Source organism: Cyanistes caeruleus, chromosome 18 (assembly GCF_971803275.1).
Source record: "Cyanistes caeruleus chromosome 18, bCyaCae1.hap1.1, whole genome shotgun sequence".
Lineage (NCBI taxonomy): Eukaryota > Metazoa > Chordata > Aves > Passeriformes > Paridae > Cyanistes > Cyanistes caeruleus.
Genome location: NC_141718.1, coordinates 13,160,909 through 13,168,921, shown reverse-complemented (window position 1 = coordinate 13,168,921; position 8,013 = coordinate 13,160,909). Strand labels below are relative to the sequence as shown.

Below are 8,013 nucleotides of genomic sequence, written 5' to 3'. Positions count from 1 at the left end.
CTCACCTCCGGATGAGGTGAGTGAAGGGAGGCTCCTGCTCTTCTGCATTTTCAGAGGTGGAATTTTGTCTGCACAGCTGTTCCTTGGGCTGCTCGGGGGCTTTTCCACAATTCTGGTGACAAACAGAGCTGACAGAAGTCCTGGGGACAGAGGAGGGAGAGGAGGGGGATCCCACCTGTGTCCTTGTGTCCTGCCATGCTCTGTCCTGCCAAGATGTGCCAGGCTGGGGCTGCCCAGATTTGCCAGCCCTTCCTGACCCATGAGGTGCAGCCAGAGGAGCAGGTGGGGCCAGCACAGCCAAGCTAAGGGCCAACAATTCCATTTTTCCGTTTTTCACTTCACCCAGAGCAGGGGACCCTTGGAGCTGTCAAGCTGTTGGCCAGTGTCCCCGTGGGAGGACATCCCAATGACAGGACTGGCTCAGGGATTGCCACACTGATACCAAGTTAACTTCTCAGCATGGGGATGCTGAGATGAGAGCGTGGGTGTGCCACACTTCTTGATCCACCTCCTTCTACCTCCTCTTCATGGGGACCATCACCCTGCACAGGGAACATTCCCAGCCCCACTCCAGGAACATGGCCAGGGAATGGAGACAGTGCCAGTGGCTTTGAGAGGAGCCCTGTGCTGCTCTTTCCCTGCTCACACTGAATGCAGAGCTTCCTCATCAATTCCCGCCGCCCAAACACTTGACTCGGGTCTCCAACAACATTATGCTGCCCAAAAATAATGAGATTTTAAAAATTAATAAATTCAGGTGCTGTTTATTTGCCTTCTATTTTTTTTTTATTTTTTTTTTATTTTTATGTTAGGAATTGCATTTCCAGCTTTTCTCTGCAGTCACAAGCTTGGCTCGGATATGATTTTCATTCAGGACCAAGTGTCTCGTGTAATCCCCTCACTCTTGCAGCTGGGGCTGTGAGAGAAGAACAGCTCTCTGAGGGTTTAATCACCAGAGCTGCCAGCCCTGGGCAGCCTTTTCCAGCTGGGAAAGGAGGGCTGGGGATGGGGATGGGGATGGGGATGGAGATGGAGATGGAGATGGGGATGGGGATGGGGATGGGGATGGGGATGGGGATGGGGATGGGGATGGGGATGGGGATGGGGATGGGGATGGGGATGGGGATGGGGTTGCTCCTGAGAACACTGAGGACTTGGAAATTAATGAACCCCTTCACCTGCAAATGCTTCACCTCTGGGTTTGGTGATCCTGCCTGTGGCACAGGGAGATTCTGCTCCTCAGCAAATCCCAGGACGGAACTTCCCACCATGGGATGGATCAGAGCATTCCTGCACCCACAGGCTGAGCAGGACTTAAGGCTCTCATGGGGACATCAGGAAGAGCTGCCTGTTCCACGTGCCTGGTCCCACCTGGCTGCTGCTGCCACAGGTGTCCTTGCAGAGAGGGAAGTGACTTCTCTGCCTGTGATGGCAAAGCCAACATCTGCTGGGTTTGGCTGTGATGTAGGACTGGGTAATGCTTGGGAACATCCAAACAATCCCACACCATGGAATGGTTTGGGTTGGAAGGGACCTTAAAGCTCATCCAGTCCCACCCCTGCCATGGGCAGGGACACCTTCCACCATCCCAGGGTGCTCCATCCAGCCTGGCCTTGGACACTTCCAGGGATGGGGCAATACCCAAAGTTGGATGAATTCCAGCAGATTCAAACATTTTCCCAGCAAATAACATCAAATTCTCACTTGTCCTTTGCCCTTTTTCCACTGAGAGTTCACTTCCTCACCTTGCCAGTAATGCTGCTGGGACCCCTCTATTTCCCCAAAGGAGCAGAGCAGGACTGGCTCCACAAGTGTTCTCCTCTTTGTCCTTATGTCACTGTCATGTCCAGGTCTGATCTCTTTCCAAGTGCACCACCCCAAGGGATGGGGTTAAGTCCTGTGCTTCTCCTTCAGTCCCCGTCAGACAGATGTGCTCAGAAGCTCCACAGGAGAAATGATTCTTTTTCTGAAAGCTGAGGAAAATGAGATAAACAGGGTGCCCAGAGCAGCTGGAAGTGCCCAAGGCCAGGCTGATGGGGCTTGGAGCAGCCTGGGACAGTGGAAGGTGTCCCTTCCATGGATGGTCCCATCCTACTCAAATCATCCTGGGATTCCCTGGAGTCCCAACATCCTTCAGCAATAAATGTGTGAGCGCTGACCCCTCCCAGTGTCCAATTCTCTTTGTTTGTACTCCACAAAGAAGCGGGCCTGGGAGAGCAGAGAGCCTGTGGATGTTCCTGGAGATTCTGGCTTTCCCCAGGATTAACAGGGGTGTCCAGCCAGGTTTCAGGGCTCCTGTCCAGCCCAGGACTCTGCAGCCATGCGGGAGAAGCTCTGACTCATCCCGGCCTGGATCAGCTCCAGGACCTCTCCGCAGTCCCCAGAGCAGAGACCTTAAAGAAAAGGATCTTTGGTAAATGTCAACATTTGTGCACATATTTGTTTCCTGTTTTGTATCCCTGACAAACTGCACAGCCAGGGTTTGATGGTGCTTTGATGGATTAAAGTCAGTTTTATTCCTCTTTTGCTTTGCCATGCTGTCAGAATGGATAATGCAGATTCCTACACGGCAGCACGTCCCCCTGGGAGAAGAAAGCCCTGACATCAGCCTGGCTGGATTCCAAGGCTCCTGCCAGCCCTCTGCCAGGCAGGCAGCTCTCCAGAGCTCAGCACTTGGCTTTGGGACTCCTGGCTGGAAAAGCAGGAGTTATAAATCCCCTTGCTTCTTTTGGCTGGGGATGAGTCCAGGGCAGCCCCTCCCCACTGACAGACACCCGTCTGTGGCACCTAAACCAGGTGTGTGTGCAGGGCTGAAGCCTGGGCCCAGCAGGGCAGGGAGCAGGCAGAGCTCCTCACTGTGAGATGAAGGGATAGGTAAAGGTTTTTTGCAAAGGTTAGTGCTGAGCATAAAAAACTTGGCAATTTATAGCACAACTCAATTCACAGTCCAAGAGGCTCTGGAGGGACCCGTGTATGCAATACAGAAATACATCCATCCACGACATAAATCTGATTATGTATGAACACAGAGTCAGAGAATAATTAAGGTTGGAAAAGCCCTCTAAGATCTTTGAGCCCAGCCATTAACCCAGAACTGCCAGGTTCCACCAAAGCCACCAGAACCATGGTCCCCAGTGCCATATCCACACTTCCAGGGATGGGGATCCCCCCCTGCCCTGGGCAGCTGTGCCAGGCTGGACAGCTCTTTATGTGAAGAAATTCTCCCAAAATCCACCCTGAGCCTCCCCTGGCCCAGCCTGAGGCCGTTCCCTCTCCTCCTGTCCCTGTTCCCTGGGAGCAGAGCCCGACCCTCCCCGGCTGTCCCCTCCTGGCAGGGAGTTGTGCAGAGCCACAAGGGCCCCCTGAGCCTCCTTTGCTCCAGGCTGAGCCCCTTTCCCAGCTCCCTCAGCTTCTCCTCATTACCCTCCATCCTCATTTGTTATCCCAGGATTTATTATACAGAAAATAATTCTGATTTTTTGGCCAAGCATGACCATGAAAAGGGCAGGGATAACCAATGGAATGGGACAGGCCATGGGGTGACAGGGATGCAGAAGAGGCTCAGTCAATGCCTCCTTTCCATTGCCAAGGACTCCCAGGACTCTGGACTTGGAGAGGGGTTCCCAGGAGAACAATTCTCGGTACCAGAGGGGAGATCAAGTCAGGAATCCAAACCCACCTCTGTCTGTGGGACAGAGCAGGACATATTTAGGGTGCTCAGCTGCCAGATACTGGCACTGTCAGACCACTCTGCCACTTCTCTGGAAGGTGAAAGAGCTCAGGGAAGACCCCCAAGAGCTGCAGGGAGCCTCCTGCCACAGCCAGGTCCGGAGGAGGGGCTGAAGGAGGAACTGGAACCACAGCCTGCTCAGACTCCCCCTGGAGCAGGACGTGGAGGTGCCAGGGCCTGGAGAACCTGAGCCAGCTGCTGCCAGCTCTGGGCAAAGCTCACCTTGCAGAGCCCCTGGGCCAGTGGCAGGAATGGGGAGAGCAGCTGGGGCAGCAGGAGGGGCAAAGTGTCACTGCCTCAGCCCAGTGCTGGAACCAGGCACAGAAGCAGTGCCAAGCTGCAGCTTAGAGCACACGTGAGATCTCTGGATGGTGGAAAAGAACCAGCTGGGATTTGTCAGAAAGAAATCATCACAAATCAGAGTCTTTTTTTTTGACAATAACTGGCCCAGTGGATAAAAAGAAGCAATAGATGTGAAATCTCTTGACTTTAAGGCTGTTAACAGAGCATAAGAGGATGTTCCTGAGCAAAGCAGGGAAACAGATCCAGATTTCTGGAGAGGATGAGGATGCAAGCAGGTGAAGGCTGTTCCCAGAGAGCTCCTCCAAAGCTCTGTCCAAGCAGGGCTCTGTTCAGACAGGGCTGGCTTGAGACTGATCCTGTTTTCAATTTTAATTCCTGGTTTACAGGACGGCATTGGGAGGCTGAGCCCTGTGAGGAATGCCCAGCTTGAATGAAGGGCAGGATTCAAACTAGAGTGGCTTGGATGAAATGCAAATGCTCTAAAAACAGTCACCTAAAAGGAGCTGTGGAGAGGATGGAGCCAAACTCTTCTCAGAACTGCATATGAAGTTTAACAGAGAATGGACATGATCTGCAACTGGGAAAATTTCCAGGGAAATATTCTTCAGTTTCAGGACTAGAGAGGTGGGGAAAATCTCAATGCCTGGACATTTTCTAAACCAAAACTGAGAAGCTTGGTCCAGGTTTACAGTTCACCCCGCTGAGAGCACAAGAGGGAAGGAGAGGCATCCAGAGGCCCCTGACAACACAAAATATTTCTATTATTCTATGATGACAACTAAGCTGGGCATTTGCCACCCTCAGCTGTTCTGGGCCAGGCTGGATGGGGCTTGGAGCAGCCTGGGACAGTGGAAGTCCCTGCCCAGGGTAGAGGGGCCACTGGATGGGCTTCCCTTCCCACCCAAACTGTTCCAGGACTTGACGATTCCATGAATAGCTCAGGAGAGAAGGAGCAGCTGTGCAGAAGGCAAAGAAACTTCAGAGGAGCTGAGAGAGGAAATCCAATGCCCCCTAAAAGGGACAATCCCTCAGGCCAAGCAGACTGGCTGCAGGATTTCTTTTCCTTCCCGAGGGATGAGATCCTGGTCCCTGCTCTTTGAGCAACACTCCAGCATTTCTAACAGCACCCCTACTTTGGAAGGCCACAGGTGACCGTGAGTGAATTCCGGATCCCAGCAGGAGATGTTTTCTAGGCCACTGCTCCTGGTTTTCACACTTGTGAAGGTTTTAAGTTGTTTTCCCTATCTGGTACCATGACAAATATCATACAATTTTTGGACACTCGGGGCTGTATCCCCCGATTCCTCTTCTCTCAGGCTGAATGCAGCTGCACAGCAAAGATTCTCTCCCTGAGCCTGCTTCTCCCTGAGATTAAACAAAGAAATTTTAGCAATGTACAGGCATCTCTCAGGTAGATATTTTGTTTTTCTTTCCACAGTCCCCAGGACTGTCCATAGGGGGAAGAAAAGGGGAAGGGGAAGGGAGAAGAGAGAAGACAGGAAAGAGAGAAGAGAGAGGAGAAAAGAGAAGTTTCCTCATTGGCCAGGACCAAAGATGCAGGTGGGTTTGGAAAGGCTCCCTGGACCTCAGCAGGAGGGTCAGAGAAGCAGGGGCTCAATCAGCTGCACTTGGCTTTAGGCTGGACAGCAGAGAAAGAGCCCTGGAGCTGGGATAAGGGGCTGAGATGTGGTGGCACAGTGCTGTGCTCAGGTGTGGCAGAACTGGAGGAGCAGCCAGACCTCTCCACCCAGGGCTCCACTTTCCACCTTCCCTATTTCTGTTCCTATTTGCCTGGAGCAGAGGGCAGATAAATTCCTGGTGAGCACTTAGGAAAGCTATCCCCATTAGGACTTGGGGTCACCTGCACTGAGGGACATCCCACTTATAGTGGCAGGCTTGGGCATCAGTGCCCGGGTCTGGGACAGCCCTGAGCTGCTGGGGATCTCCCTGACCCCTGTGCCAAGGGCTGATACAAAATGCTCTGACTTGTCCTCACAAGAGGCAAAGAGCCTGACCCCTCCAGGAATCCATCCCTGCCTCCCATCCTGCTCATGCAGCTCCAGGCTGACTACTGGGGACTCTCTGCCTCAGTTAACAAATCCATATCAAAGGTCTTGGCTCCCTTTCACCTTTTCATTTGGCTAAAAGTACAATAGCAAACTCTCCAAGTCTTGTGACAAACCCTGGCTGGTGCTTTATCTCCGTTTCCTTCCTCCACTAAATAGCGATGAGATAAATCCTGGATTTACACAGCCTCTCTCATATTTTTGGAATCATGGAATGGGTTGGGTTGGAAGGGACATTAAAACCCATCTCCTTCCACCCCTGCCATGGCAGGGACACCTCCCACTGTCCCAGGCTGCTCCAAGCCCCAGTGTCCAGCCTGGCCTTGGGCACTGCCAGGGATCCAGGGGCAGCCCCAGCTGCTCTGGGCACCCTGTGCCAGGGCCTGCCCACCCTGCCAGGGAACAATTCCTGCCCAATATCCCATCCATCCCTGCCCTCTGGCAGTGGGAAGCCATTCCCTGTGTCCTGTCCCTCCATCCCTTGTCCCCAGTCCCTCTCCAGCTCTCCTGGAGCCCCTTTAGGTGCTGGTGTTCTCCTGAAGGAGCAGAGTTGCAGCATCACCCCCTGCCAGCCTAGCAAGGAGAGATGTGTGCCATGTCCCCTCCATGGCTCCCAGGGACAGCTCAGCTGGCCAGGGCACAGCGAATTTGCTTCCCAGCTGAGGATTACAAAGGAGTAATTTGTAAGTAGAAACATTTGGCTTCGGGAGTTTTTTTAAAGCTTTTATATTCCGCTCCGATGCTCTCCGAGCAGAATGAGCTCCCCCACTGCCCCCCCAAAAAAAGGAAGAAAAGGTCAGGCCAAGCCTGTGCTTGGATGAAATCCCTGGAAGAGCCGGTCTCATTGTGCAGTTCAAATGCTGCTTTTGCCTGATTGAGACACTGCCTCCCCTGCTGGGTTTTTGCATGGATTCAGGAGCTTAAACTGGATTTCCACCAAGGACAGGTGCTCTGAGGGTGTCCCCAGTCCTGGAAGGAAAGTCACTGGGGCTGCAGAGCAGGAGTCACCTCCTTTGCCTTAGTTGTTTAATTTGTGCTCAGTGCAGGCAGCCAGCAGCAGGTGCGGGCTGGGAGCTGCTCCATTAACATTCCCTGGGCTTTCTGCAGCGGGCACAGAAAGAGCAGGGCAGCCACGGCGTAATTAAAGGGCCATTCATTCAAATGTTACATTTCCATCTCCTCAAGTGCTGTCAGGAGCTCTGGCTGGGCACAGGATGCCAGTGCTTGATTAAATGTTCAGCCGTGACCGTCTGGCAGCGCTGAGCCTGGGAACGATCCTGGTCCGGCAGCTGGGTCCCAGCATGTCCCAGTCAGTGTGGGAGCAGCCTCCTCAAACCAGGCACACATCGGGCAGTTGTGGAGCTTGGAAAGGGAATATGTGTTTGGAGGGGGAAGCTTGAGATGATTTTCACAGACTCATTGAATGTTCTGAGTCAGAAGGGACCCAAAGGACCATGGAGTCCAACTGTGAATGGCCCATGTGGGGATGGAACTCACTGTGGGTTATCAGCACCACGCTCTGTCCAGCTGAGCCAATCCCAGCTCCTCCGTGGACAAAAGCTGCAGCTTTTGCTGGAATCAGCGCTGTGAGAGGAGTCAGGATGGCAGCCTGAGCTGAGCTGGGACGGGCAGGGGGAGCTCCCCAGCTCTGTCCTGGCTCCCTGCCTATCTCAGGCCTTCCTGGGGATGGAGCCAGGACATTCCATGTGCACAGGGTGTCACAGTAGGGCCTGAGGGGGCTGATGAGATCAGGGAACACAGCTCTCAGCCCTCCACTCTGGCTCAGGGAGATCCCAGGCAGCTCTGTGCCCAATCCTGCCACTGCACAGGGCATTTCCTTCAGTGCGGGGTGGCCCTGAGACCCGATGGGGATAACTTCCCTAAGAGCTCACCTGGGGTTTATCTGCTCATCCC

The 8,013-nt window shown here is 53.5% G+C and overlaps 1 long non-coding RNA gene across 1 annotated transcript; it reads right to left on the bottom strand.

Annotated features, from left to right (window-relative positions):
* Nucleotides 1-803: 803 nt before the first annotated feature.
* LOC111936785 (uncharacterized) lies at nucleotides 804-7,757 on the bottom strand. The gene is made up of 4 exons (XR_015277760.1): nucleotides 7,597-7,757; nucleotides 1,746-1,973; nucleotides 1,179-1,423; nucleotides 804-916 (listed from the first exon to the last, which is right to left on the bottom strand). It is a non-coding gene; the product is annotated as an uncharacterized LOC111936785 (long non-coding RNA).
* Between the last annotated feature and the right edge of the window lie 256 nt (nucleotides 7,758-8,013).